The sequence below is a fragment of the Triticum urartu genome, chromosome 1, assembly GCF_003073215.2.
Source record: "Triticum urartu cultivar G1812 chromosome 1, Tu2.1, whole genome shotgun sequence".
Taxonomy (NCBI): Eukaryota; Viridiplantae; Streptophyta; class Magnoliopsida; order Poales; family Poaceae; genus Triticum; species Triticum urartu.
Window position 1 is genome coordinate 18,057,698 of NC_053022.1, and position 18,608 is coordinate 18,076,305.

Below are 18,608 nucleotides of genomic sequence, written 5' to 3' on the forward strand. Positions count from 1 at the left end.
GGGGGTTACAGGGTTTTTACAGGTTGTCTGGAAAACAAAGTGACATGTAAGTTTGTGTTTGCATTTTAGTTTGCAAGGTGGGTCCCACCCCCCGAAGGGGGGGGGGAGTTTTTGTACGTGGAAAAGTCTGTAACTGACTGTAGGTCTACCATTTTTGTAATTGACTGTAGGTATGCCATTTTTGTAATAACAGAGCAGAGTGTACCTCTCAAAATTGCTTCACCTCACGGACCCTCCATCTGAGGGTAGAGAGCCTAAGATTTGTAAATTTATCTGCACCATCAAGTTCAATCTCACGAATAAATTTACCAAATCACAAAGATTCTTTACTGTGTTCTATACTCCCTCCGTTCCAAAATAAGTGTCGTGGTTTTAGTTCAAACTAAAACCACGACACACACTTATTTTGGAACGGAGGGAGTAAAGGCAAACTGATCATACCCTCTCCATCAGAAGCAGTATGGTTGCAGCAGATCTATAGCCTGGCCTCAAATAACTTCTGAATAAAAAATATATACATGCATTTACTAGCATGTTGGAGCAGTTCTCAATAGCTATGTGCAGTTCAGTACTTTGAAGCTCCCTTGCAGGTTTACCCTTGCTCATAACCACAGAAAGGAAATAAAATCAAATAAAGGGATGGATCAAAGATCTAGTTTCTAACATCTCTTGTTACCAGGAGCAAACCAGGAAGAGACATTGTATCGATAAAGAAGATTAAGCCAGACTAGAAAATAGTAAAGAACTAAACTAGATACGGTTTCAGGACTGGGCATCAAGATTATGTAATAACACCCAAAAATCACATATAACGCAACACACGAAGCTCAAGTACTGCACTGGGGAACTATATGCGCATGAATGCCAATAAGTAACTTGCTCAAGTACCATCGTGTCTTAATTTGTTCCTTAATTATATAAACAAGATTATATCTGAATGTAAAACAGTGTAATTAGCTGATAAAAAAGTGGCCTAATTTTAATCCTCCTCACTGTAATTAGTCTATGCTTCTATACACATAGAAGAGTACTTTGTTCCTGTAGTTGCCAATGAAAATGGCCGAATCTGTTCATGTGGAACTCTAGCACTCATGGTCCAACATGCTAATCCAATATCACGCAGAACAAGCTACACTCATACTAGAACTCAAGTACTCAGAACCTAGCGTACTGGTTGAATTAACACAAAACATAACCTAATTTCAGGCTCAAAATGTAACAACCCAGTCTGCAAACCAAATTTGGTAGAGTACCAATGAAATCGAGCAGGAGATATTCAGGAGTTCCATCTCACACACGAACGTAGTACAGTCAGTCACCTTGAACTAATCGGATGCAAAGGTTCTCTGATTCAGTGGCGTGCTTGCAGCTTCTCCTCTTCCTTCAGTCCGGAAGCCTCTAAATTACCATGTCTGCCTTCGTTAGTTGCTCCGACGCTGAAACAACTGCTGCTAGCTCCGCCATAACACCACCGCCCATTTGTGGCTCTATTTTTTCATTTTTTCGAGATGTTGTTCTTCCTTTTGTACAAATGTTGACGAACACAACACAGTCGCTCACTAATTTAAACATGTAAAAATAACAAAAAAATACACATTATTTTCTCTGTGTTTTAATTTTACTGTTTAATCCTGAAAGGTTTTGCTTCCGGGACCCAAAACGCCCGCCTCCTCCTCCAAAACACACACACACCCCTTCTCCTATAGATGTCTTTTGGCCTACATAAGCAGCCCAGGCTACTCTTCAAAGTTTGACACTCGTAGTTCCAGGAAAATGAAGATAAAAGGAAATAATCGCAGCCCTCGACACATTGTTTGACCCTAGAGAAGAAAGCGCATTAGAGGCCCTCATGTAGCGACCAGACCTCAAACAGTCTGATCTCTATACTCCGGTGTCATCTCTGGATCAGTAATGCTGACACCACACAGTACTCGGCGGATTTATAACAGAGTAGCAATCACACACTTATTACATCGAGTGTCTCAAAAGAGAACTTATTACAAAAAATATGGCTTAAGGCCATCTAATAAAGATAACAGCAGAAGACTTGAAAGATAAGTGAGTCCATCAACTCCAACGGCATCATTGAGTATAGAACCACGACCTAAAACTCCTTAATCGTCATCTGAAAAGTCTGCAACATTAACGTTGCAGCCCGAAACGGGTCAGCACATGTAACATGCTGGCAAGGTAACACATAGAGAGTAATGGAATGAAACAGCTATACTATATGCATATTTTGGCTGGTGGAAAGCTCTATGGTTACAGTTTTGCGTAAAGCCAATTTTTCCCTACTTCAAAGGAATAGAATTTAATTACTATCATGGTGATTGTTAAACATTGAGAATGGTTGACAGCATTCTCAATCCCAATTAAGCATCATCATTAAACATAACCCAACAAAATTAATTTAGAGTAACATGTTGAGATTCACATGATAATCCAAGTACTAGATACTCAAGATGTCCATAACCGAGGACACGGCTAACCATGATTAGTTTATTACACTCTGTAGAGGTTTGCGCACTTTTCCCCACAAGACTCGATCGCCTCCGTTTGGTTTCTCGCACTACATGATGTTTGAGAAGACGGATGACCGAGACATAGTCTTTCAGAAGCGCTAGCACCTTACGATGGGTAGACCGTACCACCTACATCTGCTAGTCTACCACTGTAAGAGTTCGCACGACTTAGTCAACTATGCTAGAGCCCATAATAACTTGTGGCTGCACACGGAAGTTTCAAGTATGAATAGTCTCATGATCCCGTTGAGCCTGTGTGGCGGTCCAAAAGAAAACAGGCAAGTCCTGAAATATCCAGGTGCCTCAATCCACCCAGATGTGTGTTTAAGTTGCCACCTTAGATAAATCATTAATTAACAATCTCACATCTGTCATGGATTTCACTCACCAATCCACGTCTACTAGCATAGCATGGCATAATAAGCAAACGTAGAAGTAACTCCCAAAGGATTGATAATAACAGGTAATAGGTACTACCTCATCTACTTCCCATCCCACAATTTAATTAGATCTTAATCATGCAATGTGTGAGAATTGATCTAATGCAATAAAACTGGGTAGTAGAAAAGGTATGATCAAAGTGTTACTTGCCTTGCTGATGATCCGCGAAACCTAACGATTCGAAGTAACAGGCGGCGCACTCCGGGTATTCTATCGCAGACAAACAAACAAGCATATAATAAGTACTCATCTAATGCACAGGTAAAACTCAAATAAGAGATTTAACCAGAAGGTTCAACTTAAGAACTCCGGTTGGCAAAAAGAATCAAATCGAACGAAGCAACGAAAGTCAAACGGCGAAAGAAAACAACTCCGTTCTAGTAATCTGGATCTAGGGCAAATTTTACAGTAGCAAAATCTTGTTTAAGTTGGTTAAACGGATAAAGGGTTTCGAGACGAAACTCCAGGCGCTTGAATTGCCTGATTCCGATAAACGAGCGAAAAGTTAAACTAAAACGAAAATCGGATCAGGAATCGCGATCAGAAAAATCACGGATTTAATCCGAGAAAAAGAAAAACGACAAACGCCGAATTTTTTTCTCTTTTCTTTTCTTTTTTTCTCTTTTCTTTCGGCATGGAAAACGAGGCGCGACGAACCTCGGGCGGCGGGATCGTCGGCGGCGACGGCGGCGCGTGCGGATCGAGGCGGGGCTGATGGGCTGGGGCGGCTCGGGGCGGCGCTATTTAAAGGCTGCCCCCAGGCGGTGTCCCGCTCGGGTACGGCCCGAAGTCGGTTCGTTTTTTTAAATTATTCCGCTCGGAAGAAAAATAAAAAGAAATACTAAACGGACTCCAAAAATTCCGAAATAAATTTTCACGGGCTTCTAAAATCAAGCCGCACAAGGTGAATATTTATTTGGGACCTAAATGCAATTTTGAAAAACGCATTTTTTTCCTAAATTCAAATAAAACACCGAAAAACTCCGAAATAAAATATTATTTGATTTTTTTATTAAATCCTCAATATTTCTTTATTTTGGGAAAGTCATTTTATTACCTCTCTCATATTTTTGTAATAGAAATAATTAATGATAAAATAAATAAAATCAAATGATCCTATTCTCAAAATTTGAGAGAACTCAAATATGAAAATAACAAAATCCCCAACTCTCTCCGTGGGTCCTTGAGTTGCGTAGAATTTTCTAGGATCAACCAAAATGCAAAATAAAATATGATATGCATGATGATCTAATGTATAACATTCCAAATTGAAAATTTGGGATGTTACAAACCTACCCCCCTTAAGATGAATCTCGCCCTCGAGATTCGGGTTGGCTAGAAAATATGTGAGGGTGGTCTTTGAGCAAATATTCCTCTCGCTCCCAGATGGCTTCATCCTCCGTGTGGTGGCTCCACTGAACTTTGCAAAACTTAATAACCTTGCTGCGAGTAACTCGGCTGGCAAACTCGAGGATCTTAACTGGTTTCTCCTCGTAGGTCAAATCGTTATCCAACTGAATAGTTTCCAAAGGCACTGTATCTCTCAACGGTATGTCAGCCATCTCCGCGTGATATTTCTTTAACTGAGAAAGTGGAACACATCATGAACTCCTGACAATCCTTCGGGCAATTCCAACTTGTAGGCCACTTCTCCCATATGCTCCAAAACTCGATATGGTCCTACAAATCGTGGCGCTAACTTCCCTTTTACTCCAAAACGCTTTGTTCCCCGAAGTGGAGATACTTGAAGATAAGCTCTATCTCCGACTTCGTAAACTGTCCCCTTCCGTTTAGAATCTGCATAACTCTTCTGTCTAGACTGGGCTACCTTGAGCCTATCGCGAATCAACTTCACCTTCTGTTCAGACTCTTTAATCAAGTCAGGTCCAAACAACTGGCAGTCTCCAACTTCGTTCCATGACAGCGGTGTCCTGCACCTCCTTCCGTACAAGGCTTCGAAAGGGGCCATCTTTAAACTGGTTTGGTAACTGTTGTTGTAAGAGAACTCTGCATATGGCAAATTATCGTCCCAACTAGATCCGTAATCTAGCGCACAAGCTCTCAGCATATCCTCCAAAATTTGATTGACTCTCTTGGTCTGTCCATCTATCTATGGATGAAAAGCTGTACTGAACTCTAGCCTGGTTCTCAAAGTTTCATGCAACTGCTTCCAGAACTTTGAGGTAAATTGGGTTCCTCTATCCGATACGATACTCCTCGGAACTTCATGCAAACATACGATCCTGGTCATGTATATCTTTGCCAACTTAGCACTAGTGTAAGTGGTCTTTACTGGGATGAAATGAGCTACCTTCGTCAATCGATCAACTACAACCCAAATTGAGTCATAGCCTAAACGAGTCCTGGGCAATCCCGTGATAAAATCCATGCCTAGCTTATCCCACTTCCATTCGGGTATCGGCAATGGTTGTAACAATCCTGCTAGCTTCTGATGCTCTGCCTTTACTCTCTGACATACATCACAAACTGCTACATACTCCGCAATATCCTTCTTCATTCCGGTCCACCAGAAAATATCCCTCAAATCCAGATACAACTTGGTATTTCCTGGGTGAATTGAATATGGTGAGTCGTGTGCCTCTTGAAGTATCAACTTCCTAATCTCCGTGTCATTGGGCACATAAATGCGGTCTTCAAACCATAGGGTATCGTGCTCATCCTCACGAAATCCCTTAGCTTTTCCTTTACTCAGTTTCTCCTTTATAGCGGCAATCTCTTTGTCAGCTTTCTGAGCTTCCCTGATTTTATCCATCAAGGTTGACTGAATCTCCATTGCTGCTACATAACCTCTCGGAACTATTTTCCAACATAGTTCACGAAGATTTTCGGCTAACTCCCTTGGTATTTCTCCCGTCATTAACGTATTGACATGGCTCTTGCGACTTAATGCGTCAGCTACTACATTAGCCTTTCCGGGGTGATAATGCAACTTCATATCATAATCCTTGATAAGCTCCAACCATCTCCTTTGTCTGAGGTTTAACTCCTTCTGTGTGAAAATGTACTTCAAACTCTCATGATCCGTGTACACCTCACAATGGTTTTCAATGAGAAAATGTCTCCATGTTTTCAATGCATGCACTACGGCTGCTAACTCCAAATCATGCGTGGTATAATTCAACTCATGAGACTTCAGTTGTCTTGAGGCATATGAAACAACTCTCCCTTCCTGCATAAGCACTACTCCAAGTCCTTGACGTGAAGCGTCGCAATACACCTCATAATCCTTGGTCTGGTCTGGCAAAATCAACACTGGTGAGGTAACCAAACATTTTTTCAACTCCTGGAAACTAGCCTCACATTCCTCCGTCCATATGAACTTGGTATCCTTCTCTAACAACTCCGTCATTGGCTTCGCAATCTTTGAGAAATTCTCAATAAATCTCCGGTAGTATCCTGCGAGTCCAAGAAAACTCCGGATCTCTCCAACTGTTGTTGGGGCTTCCCACTTGGTCACGGTTTCCACTTTAGTGGGATCAACTGCTATACCTTCTCCAGTTATAACGTGTCCGAGGAATCCTACTTCCTTCAACCAAAACTCACATTTGCTGAACTTGGCATATAATTAATGTTCTCTGAGCTTTCCAAGTACCAAACGCAAATGCTCCTTATGCTCCTCTTCATTCTTCGAATAAACCAGGATATCATCAATGAACACTACGACGAACTTATCCAAAAACTCCATAAACACTTTGTTCATCATGTTCATAAAATAGGCAGGTGCGTTAGTCAGACCAAATGACATAAGGTATACTCATACAACCCATACCTGGTGGTAAAAGCTGTCTTAGGTATATCCTGTTCTCGAATCTTCAACTGGTAGTATCCTGATCGCAGATCGATCTTGGAAAATACCTTAGCTCCTTGCAATCGATCAAACAGATCGTTGATCATTGGTAGCGGGTACTTGTTCTTGATCGTTACTTCATTCAATCCTCGATAATCAACAACCATCCTTAACGATCCATCCTTCTTCTCCACCAGAAGTACTGGCAATCCCCAAGGCGAAGAACTTGGGCGAATATATCCTTTATCCAGTAACTCCTTAATCTGCTTCTTAATTTCCACCAAATCCTTTGCTGGCATCCTATATGGTCTCTTTGATATTGGCCCTGTGCCTGGCAATAGCTCAATCAAAAACTCAATATCTCTATCCGGTGGCATGCCTGGCAACTCCTCTGGAAATACATCAGGGAAATCCCTTACCACTGGTACTTCCTCCTGCACAACTCCTGTTAGGCAATTTACTTGAGTCCTCTTTGGCACATGCCGGGATACATACTTGATCCTTCTCCCTTCTGGTGTGGTAAGCAAAATTGACTTACTAGCACACTCAATATTCCCTTCATACTTTGATAACCAATCCATGCCTAATATCACATCCAATCCTTGAGATTCCAATACTATTAGGTCTGAGGGAAAAACATAGTTACCAATCCTTAATGGTAACCGATCACACCATAGACGAGCCACATACTCTGCTCCGGGCGAGGTTACTAACATGGGTGACCTAAGGGCTTGGGTTGGTAGGTTATACTTATCCACAAATCCCCTTGAGATGTATGAATGCGATGCACCAATATCAAAAAGAATGAGTGCAGTAAATGACTTAACCAAAAACTTACCTATTACTGCATCGGGCTGAGCTTTAACCTCCTCCACGCTAACGTGGTTCACCTGTCCCCTGTTGAAAGGGTTCGGCTTCTTTCCAGAACTTCCATTGCCATTTTGGCCTTCAGGACATTCATTGGCATAATGTCCGGTCTTCTGACACTTAAAACAAGTGACTTGGCTTAGGTCTTTCTTGGCTGGGGTTGAGGGGTCGGTGCGATTCTGGCCGTTGCTTCCTCCATTGCCATTTCCATTCTTGGTGCCATTGTGATTGTGCGAGCTACCTCCTCCATGGGTATGCTGAAAATGTCCTCCCGGTCTAGGGGTAAAACGTGGCTTCTGCTGAGCTCCTAAATTGTACTTTTCTTGTCCATACTTCCTCTTGCGGTTCTCAATTTGCTGCTGCTTCCCTTCAATCATAAGAGCATGACCTACCAACTCCTGGTAGTTGTTGAAGGTGGCTACCATCAACTGCATGCTCAACTCATCATTCAGTCCTTCCAGAAACTTCTCCTGCTTAGCTGCATCCGTACCGACGTCATCTGGGGCATAACGTGCTAACTTACTAAATTCCTCCACGTACTGGCCAACTGTCCTTCGTCCTTGGCGCAAGTTGGGAAACTCACGCTTCTTCATGGCCATAGCTCCTGCTGAAACGTGTGTAGTACGAAAAGCCTGCTGAAACTGGTCCCATGTGACAGTGTCGACTGGGAAAGTGGCCGTGAAATTCTCCCACCATGATGCTGCGGGTCCTTCTAACTGATGTGCGACAAACTTCACCTTCTCCGCATCTGTGCATCCTGCTGTGGTCAACTCCCTAGCTGTCTTGCGGAGCCAATCATCTGCTACTATCGGCTCGGTGCTACTAGAAAACACCGGCGGATTCAGCCTAAAAAAACAGGCTAAGTGGTCAACAGGTGGTGGTGGTGGGTTGTTGTTGTTGTTCCCCTGATTCTGATTCTGGACTAGCAACTGCATCAATGTGTTCTGCTGCTGGATCAACTGGGTGAGCTCCGGTGGAAAGGCAAATCCGGGGTCACGTCTCGGAGGCATCTGAGGTTTAGAAAAGATGAGATATAAGAATAGAGGGGGTCTAAAGAGAAAACACTACCCATATGCACATGAGGCAAAAGCAAACAATTCACTTCATTCAATCAAACAAAGGCATACAATCGATCTAACTATCGCAAAAGTGCTCGGACTACTATATTTACATGGTGGACTACTACTACTGATGAGGTGGTCTACTAGAAATATTCTTCGGTTGTTGACTCCATAATATCTGCTCCAGCTTCATCAACATAGTCATCATCGCTACTATCTGCTTCCGAGTCGGTGCCGTCGATGATGATGTAGTCTTCCGGGCTAATTTCCCGAGGTTCTTCGTCTTCTTCTACTGGCGTAGGGTCTCCCATAAATATTCCAATCTTCTTGATTAGGTCGTCATTCTTCTCCACCAATACTTCAATTTCCTCTTCATAATCTTCGCGTGTAGCCTTGAGTTCTTCCTCCAGTTCCTTGATTCTAGTCTTTGCCTTCTTCAGATCTATCATGTCGGCGCACATCTGGTTCTCCTGTCGTCGAATGTGCTGGTTTAGCTCCTGGATAAAAGCTGCGATTGATCTATCCTTCCTGGTGCTGATCATCTCCCAGTGTTCATCTCGGCGCCCACAAATCTGGTAGATAGTATCCTTGAGATCCTTGTGGTAGACTTCTCCAATGCGTCCCATGGCGATGTGAGCTGCCATGCTCTTTCCTAGACTCCAAGTTGGTGCATCAAAAGAAAACTCTATGGGCTCAGTGACTGGCATGAACGTCCTTCCTGGAATTTGAACTTGAATCATCCAGCACTCTTCTTCAGGTAAAGTGGCGTTGTAGGTTCCCGTGAAGCTTGGTACTTCTATATTCAGGTATCTAGTGACTTCCTTCAAGTGGCGTCCAAAGGGTGTATCTTCATTCGGTTGTGTGAACTTGTTCCTTGCATCCGCCATCCTAAAGAGTAGAAAAGATGAGAAGTCAGAAGAGAAGAGAGTGAATAGTGATCTAGGTCTTTAGCTTAGTGGTCGTGTCCTACAGTCAGAGTGTTCTCTGATACCATCTCTGTAGCGACCAGACCTCAAACAGTCTGATCTCTATACTCCGGTGTCATCCCTGGATCAGTAATGCTGACACCACACAGTACTCGGAGGATTTATAACAGAGTAGCAATCACACACTTATTACATCGAGTGTCTCAAAAGAGAACTTATTACAATAAATATCGCTTAAGGCCATCTAATAAAGATAACAGCGGAAGGCTTGGAAGATAAGTGAGTCCATCAACTCCAACGGCATCATTGAGTATAGAACCACGACCTAAAAACTCCTTAATCATCACCTGAAAAGTCTGCAACATTAACATTGCAGCCCGAAATAGGTCAGCACATGGAACATGCTGGCAAGGTAACACATAGAGAGTAATGGAATGAAACAGCTATACTATATGCATATTTGGCTGGTGGAAAGCTCTATGGTTACAGTTTTGCGTAAAGCCAATTTTTCCCAACTTCAAAGGAATAGAATTTAATTATTATCATGGTGGTTGTTAAACATTGAGAATGGTTGACAGCATTCTCAATCTCAATTAAGCATCATCATTAAACATAACCCAACAAAATTAATTAGAGTAACATGTTGAGATTCACATGATAATCCAAGTACTAGATACTCAAGATGTCCATAACCTGGGACACGGCTAACCATGATTACAGAGGTTTGCGCACTATTCCTCACAAGACTCGATCATCTCCGTTTGGTTTCTCGCACTACATGATGTTTGAGAAGACGGATGGCCGAGACATAATCTTTCAGAAGCGCTAGCACCTTACGATGGGTAGACCGTACCACCTACATCCTCTACATCTGCTAGTCTACCACTATAAGAGTTCACACGACTTAGTCAACTATGCTAGAGCCCATAATAGCTTGTGGCTGCACACGGAAGTTTCTAGTATGAATAGTCTCATGATCCCTTTGAGCCTGGGTGGCGGTCCAAAAGAAAACAGGCAAGTCCTGGAATATCCAGGTGCCTCAATCCACCCGGATGTGTGTTTAAGTTACCACCTTAGATAAATCATTAATTAACAATCTCACATCTGTCATGGATTTCACTCACCAATCCACGTCTACTAGTATAGCATGGCATAATAAGCAAACGTAGAAGTAACTCCCAAAGGTTTGATAATAACAGGTAATAGGTACTACCTCATCTACTTCCCATCCCATAATTTAATTAGATCCTAATTATGCAATGTGTGAGGATCGATCTAATGCAATAAAACTGGGTAGTAGAAAATGTATGATCAAAGTGTTACTTGCCTTGCTGATGATCAGCGAAACCTAACGATTCGAAGTAACAGGCGGCGCACTCCGGGTATTCTATCACAGACAAACAAACAAGCATACAATAAATACTCATCTAGTGCACAGATAAAACTCAAATAAGAGATCTAACCAGAAGGTTCAACTTAAGAACTCCGGTTGGCAAAAAGAATCAAATCGAACGAAGAAACGAAAGTCAAACGGCGAAAGAAAACAACTTCGTTCTAGTAATCTGGATCTAGGGAAAATTTTACAGTAGCAAAATCTTGTTTAAGTTGGTTCAACGGATAAAGGGTTTCGAGACGAAACTCCAGGCGCTTGAATCGCCCGATTCTGATAAACGAGCGAAAAGTTAAACTAAAACGAAAATCGTATCAGGAATCGCGATCAGAAAAATCGCGAATTTAATCCGAGAAAAAGAAAAACGACGACCGCTGAATTTTTTTCTCTTTTCTTTTCTTTCCTTTTTTTCTCTTTTTTTCGGCACGGAAAACGAGGCGCGACGAACCTCGGGCGGCGGGATCGTCGGCGGCTCTGGCGGCGCACGCGGATCGAGGCGGGGCTGATGGGCTGGGGCGGCTCGGGGCGGCGCTATTTAAAGGCTGCCCCCGGGCGGTGTCCCGCTCGGGTACGGCCCGAAATCGGTTCGTTTTTTTAATTATTCCGCTTGGAAGAAAAATAAAAAAAAATACTAAACGGACTCCAAAAATTCCGAAATAAATTTTCACGGGCTTCTAAAATCAAGCTGCACAGGGTGAACATTTATTTGGGACCTAAATGCAATTTTGAAAAACACACTTTTTTCCTAAATTCAAATAAAATACCGAAAAACTCCGAAATAAAATCTTATTTGATTTTTTTATTAAATCCTCAATATTTCTTTATTTTGGGAAAGTCATTTTATTCCCTCTCTCATATTTTTGTAATAGAAATAATTGATGATAAAATAAATAAAATCAAATGATCCTATTCTCAAAATTTGAGAGAACTCAAATATGAAAATAACGAAATCTCCAACTCTCTTCGTGGGTCCTTGAGTTGCGTAGAATTTTCTAGAATCATACAAAATGCAAAATAAAATATGATATGCATGATGATCTAATGTATAACATTTCAAATTGAAAATTTGGGATGTTACACCTCAAGTCATACTTTGGAGCGTAGTGTGACTCATGTGCTCTTCCTCATCTACAGGTCATTGGGAAGATAGATTAGACGTGCTTCATCGCTCTACAGCCATGTGCTCCGATTTAAGAGCCACCAGCTCACCACCAAGAAACAACAAACAAGACAAACGGCGGAGGCTTAGTCTTCGGCATACCATTCGCTACGTCTTTAACTAAAGGAGCAGGCTTGGCTGCATTTTTTGCAGTTTTGTTGTATACTTGAGGTGTACCCCGATGGAATTAGAGCACACAACTAGCCCCATCCATAGGTGTACCCCGATACTTTTTTGTGACTGGACTCTGAAATATGGCCTCCTGGATTGCCTTCCGTTGAGCGTACTAACCTGGTGACAGTGTCACTGCCATCTTGGTGAACATGTCATGATTCAGATTATCATAAAGTTCAAAAATCCAGTTCTTTGCACTTGGGTCTTTTTTTTTGGTCAGCTTTGATGCTAGATAGTCATCAGATAGTGCCCAAATGCATCTCGACATCATGCGCAATAGAAGGGCATGCCGCCATGAGTCCTCACATCCACACAACGCACATGCGTTTTGAACTGACATGTTTCTCTTCTATAAACATCCATTGTTGGGAGTGAGTGTTGGGCTAATCTCCACATAAAAACATGTAAAATAAATAAATAAATAAATAGTAATACTATTAATCACATAGGGTGCAGAATAAGTTGTTCTTCACCTGAGGTAATTTTACGATCTTTTCACAAATAAATAACATTTGAAATACAAATAGTTACATTTATATTGATTCACTATGTAAAATTTGGCATAAGAAAACAAATATATAGGACCTAAGGCTTGAAATATTGCATTTTATGCATATTTTACACAATGTTTTTACGTTTGTAATTTTACATGACATAAAATATTTTTATGGCAATTATATTTTTTTATGTTCTCTTTTTACGTTTGAAATAAGAAAAAAATTACGGAGCATAAAATTACCGTCCATTGATGTTAAAATAAAGAGGGTGAAGAATAACTATTACTCGCCTAGGGTGACGAATAGTTAGTAATACTATTCATCATACACACGCACACCCCTTGTCCTGTACATGTCTTTTGCCCTACATCAAGCACCCCAGTCTACTCTCGAAAGTTTGGTGCTCCTAGTTCCACGACAATGAAGATAAACAAGGAAACAATCCCCGCTTTTTCAAGTCATTGTTTGACCGCAGAAAAGAAAGCGCACTGGATGCCCTCAACTCACACTTTTAGAGTGTAGCATCAGTCAATTTTTCAGTCTGTCCATCAGATATGGGATCTGACTAAAAAGATGCGACTGGGGCGACCGAGCCGCCGCCGCCGGAGCGACCGCCTGCGCTACCGATCGCGTTGAGCGAGGAGTCTGCCAAGGAGCGGCGGGACCAGACACCGCCGCCGGATTCATTTCCGCTAATCGTGCCGGCACGTGAGGGGGATGGAGAAGGGGTGGTGGTCGGGCCGCCGCCGGCGGCATCACCTTCGCTAGTGTGGGCGCTTGGGGGCGGCGAGCCGGCTGCCTTGCCGTTGTCTCCGGTGCTGTTCTGGTAGCTATGCTGTCCTAGCTCCGACTCTAACTCGGATCTGGATCACGATCCGTCCGCCGATTCGTCCGGTGAAGTGCGTTGGAGGATTCGGTTCAAAGATGACCGGAGGATGGAGATTTGGCACGATGGTTTCGTTTACGTGCACCCACACTCAAGTTGGACGACGGTGAGGGATGAGGAGCATGCCATTTTTGCCGGACGGTACCTGAATGATGATGAGATGATTCAAACAGGTATGCGTTTGCATATTGATTTTTTCGAAATTCTTGTGCTTGAGTGCTTGCAGGTTTCATCTAGCGGGGAGGAGCTGTTAGAGTTGTGTCAAATATTATTGTACAAGGTAGGTTACAGTTGGACTTGTAATTGTATTGTGTTTAGATAGGATATGGAGTCGTGTCCTAGTAGGACACTTATATCCTAGACCTCTCATATATAGCGGGGGCTAGACACACGATGTAACCTATGCCAACATAATAGCACGGGTACGCGGGGGAGCCGGCGGCGTGTGCCGGCGCCCGGGCGGCCGGGGTGCGCTATAGTGATGGTGTCACGGGGAGGTGCGCCCGTAGTCATACCCCGGGGATGTAGCCATATCGGTGAACCTCGTTAATAAATCTCGGTGTCGTGCTTGTGTGATTGCTTGATCCTCGGTAGATCGACGGAGCGCCTCGGATTTATTCTAACAAGTGGTATCATGAGCAAGGTTCGAGAAGAGCGCTGGTTGTTGATCTAGAGGAGAGCACGATGAAGAGCGGCTGTAGATGAGCACGACGTCGGGCAGCGATCAGAGATTGTCGTGAGGGAGAGCAATCAGAAAGCAGACAGAATCAGCGAAAGGCAGCAGGTTATCGGCGACTTTGGTGATCGTCAGATTGGTTTCGGCCAATCGGTGGCATAATGCAGTCGGCGACGTGTTCTGTGCGAGGGCTTCCGGCGAGATCAATTGGATCCGATGGGGACGCGTGCAAGCAGAGCAGGGCGTGGCAGCTGGTTGAATCGGACCAGGTGGCTGCAGCAGATCGATTCAGCGGATTGCATGGCGGCCAAATCATGCAGCGTTGGGAGTCTCAGCGAGATCGAATCGAACTCGAAGCGATCGAGGCGAGGCGGGTGTACGTGTCGTGCGCACAGCAAGCCAATAGGTGCTGGCAGGCTGGCCCAGGCGGGGCAGGGCGGGTCCAGGCGCGGACACGTGGATGCTGTGTTCAGGCGCGCAAGGCCTAGCGCTGGAGGCGTGTAGCCCGCGGGGCGTGGAGGCTGTTGTGCAAGAGCTACTGATTGACATGCATAGCCGAAGAGAAAAAAGGTTACGAGATTTTGTTAAGGAAAAAAAGGTCCATGAGCGTACATGCGAAGCTATGAGCAGATGAAGACAAGGAAAAGAAATTGTGCATACAGATCATCAGGGTTAGTTTTGCATGGTAGATTTTTTCTAGTGGGTCTAGTTTGCCAGGAGGGCTTGGAGCGTGTGCGGCAAGGACGACGACGTGCGTATAAGGCTCAGAAGGAGTCTGGAGCGCGTCGTGAGAGGGTCATGCAAACACAGGGCGTCAAGCAATGCACGGATGTGCGGACGGACATGACGCAGGGTGGAGCATGAATGCAGTCAGATAAGTTCGACTGGGTCGGACTGGACAGTCTGATGGATCGACGTGGATGTTGGTCAATGCAGAAGACGGCGGTGATTTCGGCGACGACGACATAGGAGCGTGATGCTGATGGTGGCTGACTTCTGGGGCGTGGAAACACGTGGTGCAGGCCTGAGGGCTTGTGCGGCTTCGACGAACTATGGCGCAGGGTTGATTCAAGGTTGTGTACACATACGAGCTTGAAGACGACAGGGCGTGGGGTAGCATAGCGCAGCTACATGGAGTCATGTTGAAGGTGGAGTTGGAGTCTGATGGATGACTACACTCTGTGCTGATGGAGGGGCTACGGCGTAAGAATTCGGAGAGTCGAAGCCTATTTCAGCGGGATAGCGAGAGACACGTGGATCGGACTGGGTACCAGTGGTCTGATGGAGACGTGATACTCGGCATCGGTCGGTGATGATCGATGGTTCTCTGCAGTGGGGGTTGAGGCAGTGTGGGCTAGCTACCCGGGAGACTCGACCAGGACAGCAGAGGCTCGACGCGATGATAGCGGCGAGGCATGCGGTAAGCACGGGACACAGCGACAGGCCAAGGCACTGGTGGTCAGACATGTGGTCAGACAAATTGTGCAGGGGTGTTGAAGCAGTGTTGACGAGTACCGGATTCAATTTGGTGACTGGGTCTATCGGTGCCGGAAGATGGACAGGAGTTGACCATGGAGAATCTGAGAAAGTGGCGGAGAGTTTAAAATTGTCGAAAGCTAAGAGAGTACATGGCCATATATTCTGTTGTGTTCAGTGCACATGGCAAAGTGCGGATGACAAGGCAGAAGGAGGCGGAGTGCTATAGCTATGGGACATGTCAGAGACTATCTGGGAAAAAGGATGAGACAACTGTGAATTTGACTCAAAGTGACACAGGGCGACGGTGAAATTCCTTCAACTTTCAGACAAACGGTCATGAAAGAGCGGTGATGTTGAGTTCAGGTAACTCTTATATGTGACACCCAATATGTGAGTTGTTCATTTTCACGCAGATTAATGATCGGTGTGTGATTGCGTTGAACGGATACTCCGGAAGTTGAGAGCACAAAATAGAGTAATGCGGAACTTAATTTTTGCTCGAGTGTTGACTGTGATGAAGACGAGAAGGGACTACAGTTGCAGGTGGAGTCACATGGAGTCTGGGAGTAGCAGCGGTGCTCATGGTGTATCTCAAGTCCAATGTACATGGAGGTTCGACGCACGGGCGAATTCAAGGTGGTGAAGAATATTCGCCAAGGTGGAGTTTGTTAGAGTTGTGTCAAATATTATTGTACAAGGTAGGTTACAGTTGGACTTGTAGTTGTATTGTGTTTAGATAGGATATGGAGTCGTGTCCTAGTAGGACACTTATATCCTAGACCTCTCATATATAGCGGGGGCTAGACACACGATGTAACCTATGCCAACATAATAGCACGGGTACGCGGGGGAGCCGGCGGCGTGTGCCGGCGCCCGGGTGGCCGGGGTGCGCTATAGTGACGGTGTCACGGGGAGGTACGCCCGTAGTCATGCCCCGGGATGTAGCCATATCGGTGAACCTCGTTAACAAATCTCGATGTCGTGCTTGTGTGATTGCTTGATTCTCGGTAGATTGACGGAGCGCCTCGGATTTATCCTAACAAGAGCAGATCGAGATAGTTGATCTAACTACTTCGGAGCATCAAATCACGAGACCGAATCCAGGGATTGGAGGAAGGCTCTGGGTGCTTGTTGATGACGAAGAAGAGGATGTCGAGGTTCCTCTCTCGGTTGCTGCCAAAGACCCAAAGGTGACCGTGTCGTCGTCGTCGTTTGGGGGCAGAGGTGGTTGCGCCTTCGTCCAAACCGAGAGAGAGATGCAAGCGCAAGAGCCCCGTGACGAGGCCGGCGGCGGCCATGGAGATCAAGTCATGGAAAGGGCCTATTCCTAAGGTAAGTTTGCCGCCTGTTACATTATCAGATTTCTCTCCGGCAGATGGATGGACAAAGGTCACCCGTAAAAAGAAAAAAAAGTGTTGCCAGCGAAGGTTCACTCGCCGCCGCCGGCCGTCCGTCCCGGTGCTATCCGGGCGGCGCGATGCGTGCGTCTGGCTCAAATTTGCGCTGACGCTAGGCTGGAGATCGCTGGACCAAGTCTAGGGCCGGGGCGGACTGGGTATGAGGCCCAGCCCGTGACCCAGAGGCTGGATGCTGCCCATGGGCCTGTGCATGAATTGGTGTTGGACTCTGTGTCCACCCATGCACGTAAGGCAAGTGCGATCAGGAGGATTGCTCGACCGGGATTTCCTAACCTGCCGCCGGGTCGCGCTAGGAGGATTTCGCCTCTCCGATCGATCTCTGCGGGGGCTATGGCGGGTCGTGGAAGGGGTCTGCCGCCGCCGTCGCAAAAGCCGCCGCCCCCTCATAAGCCGCCGCCTCCAGCGCCGAGGCCTGCCCCACCGCCGCTGGCCAGGGCCACACCTCCGCCTAAGGCCGCGCCGCCCATGGCCAAGGCTGCGCCGTCCAAGGCAGCGCCCCCAGCTCGGGCTGGACCTACCCAGTCCGGGCCCCCTCAGCACCGCACGCCCACGCATGCACAAAACATGCAGCAGCAGCAAGTGCAGCAGCAGTACGTGCCGCGGGATGGTCAGCTCAGGGCGTCGGATGCTCACGCCGGAGGTCGTGGTACTGACGCGGCCAGAGATGCTAGTGGCGGATATGCTGACCAGGACCCTCCGTGTGGGTGTTGGGGCGATGATGGATATGACGTCTACGGGGAAGGCCAACATCATGGTTCCTCGTCGACGGGAGGCGGGCGTGGGTACGCTTGGCAGAGTGATGGCACCGCTGAAAAACCGTTCTACGGTCCCCCTGAAGGATTTATTGAGGGGGTTTCTGGCCCTGACTACCGGCAGAGAGGTGGCTACAGAGGTCATCGTTGTGGTCGCGGTAGTCGCGGTGGTCGGAACCGGTACCGCCCACCTCCGCCATCTGTCATTGTCGAGCCGACGGCATCCTCGGAGGTGATTGTTTCTGGCCGGACGCCGGATTTGTCCGGTCAGGTTTTGGACGCGGTGACGGCATTGGCTACCGCTGACATACCTGTGACTGAGCCACCGCCTGCCGTTACCACTGATGCTACTGATAGGTCTGAGGCGGACAGAGCTTCGAGGTGGGCTCGAAAGAAGGAAAAGATGCTATGCTACCGTTGTGGAGAGAGAGACCATTTCATTGCTGAGTGCACGACTGAGTTATGTGATACATGTCTCAAGCCAGCACATGACACGGGGGAGTGCCCCGTTTTACGTGATCAGATGCCGAATATTACTATCTATGGTGTTTA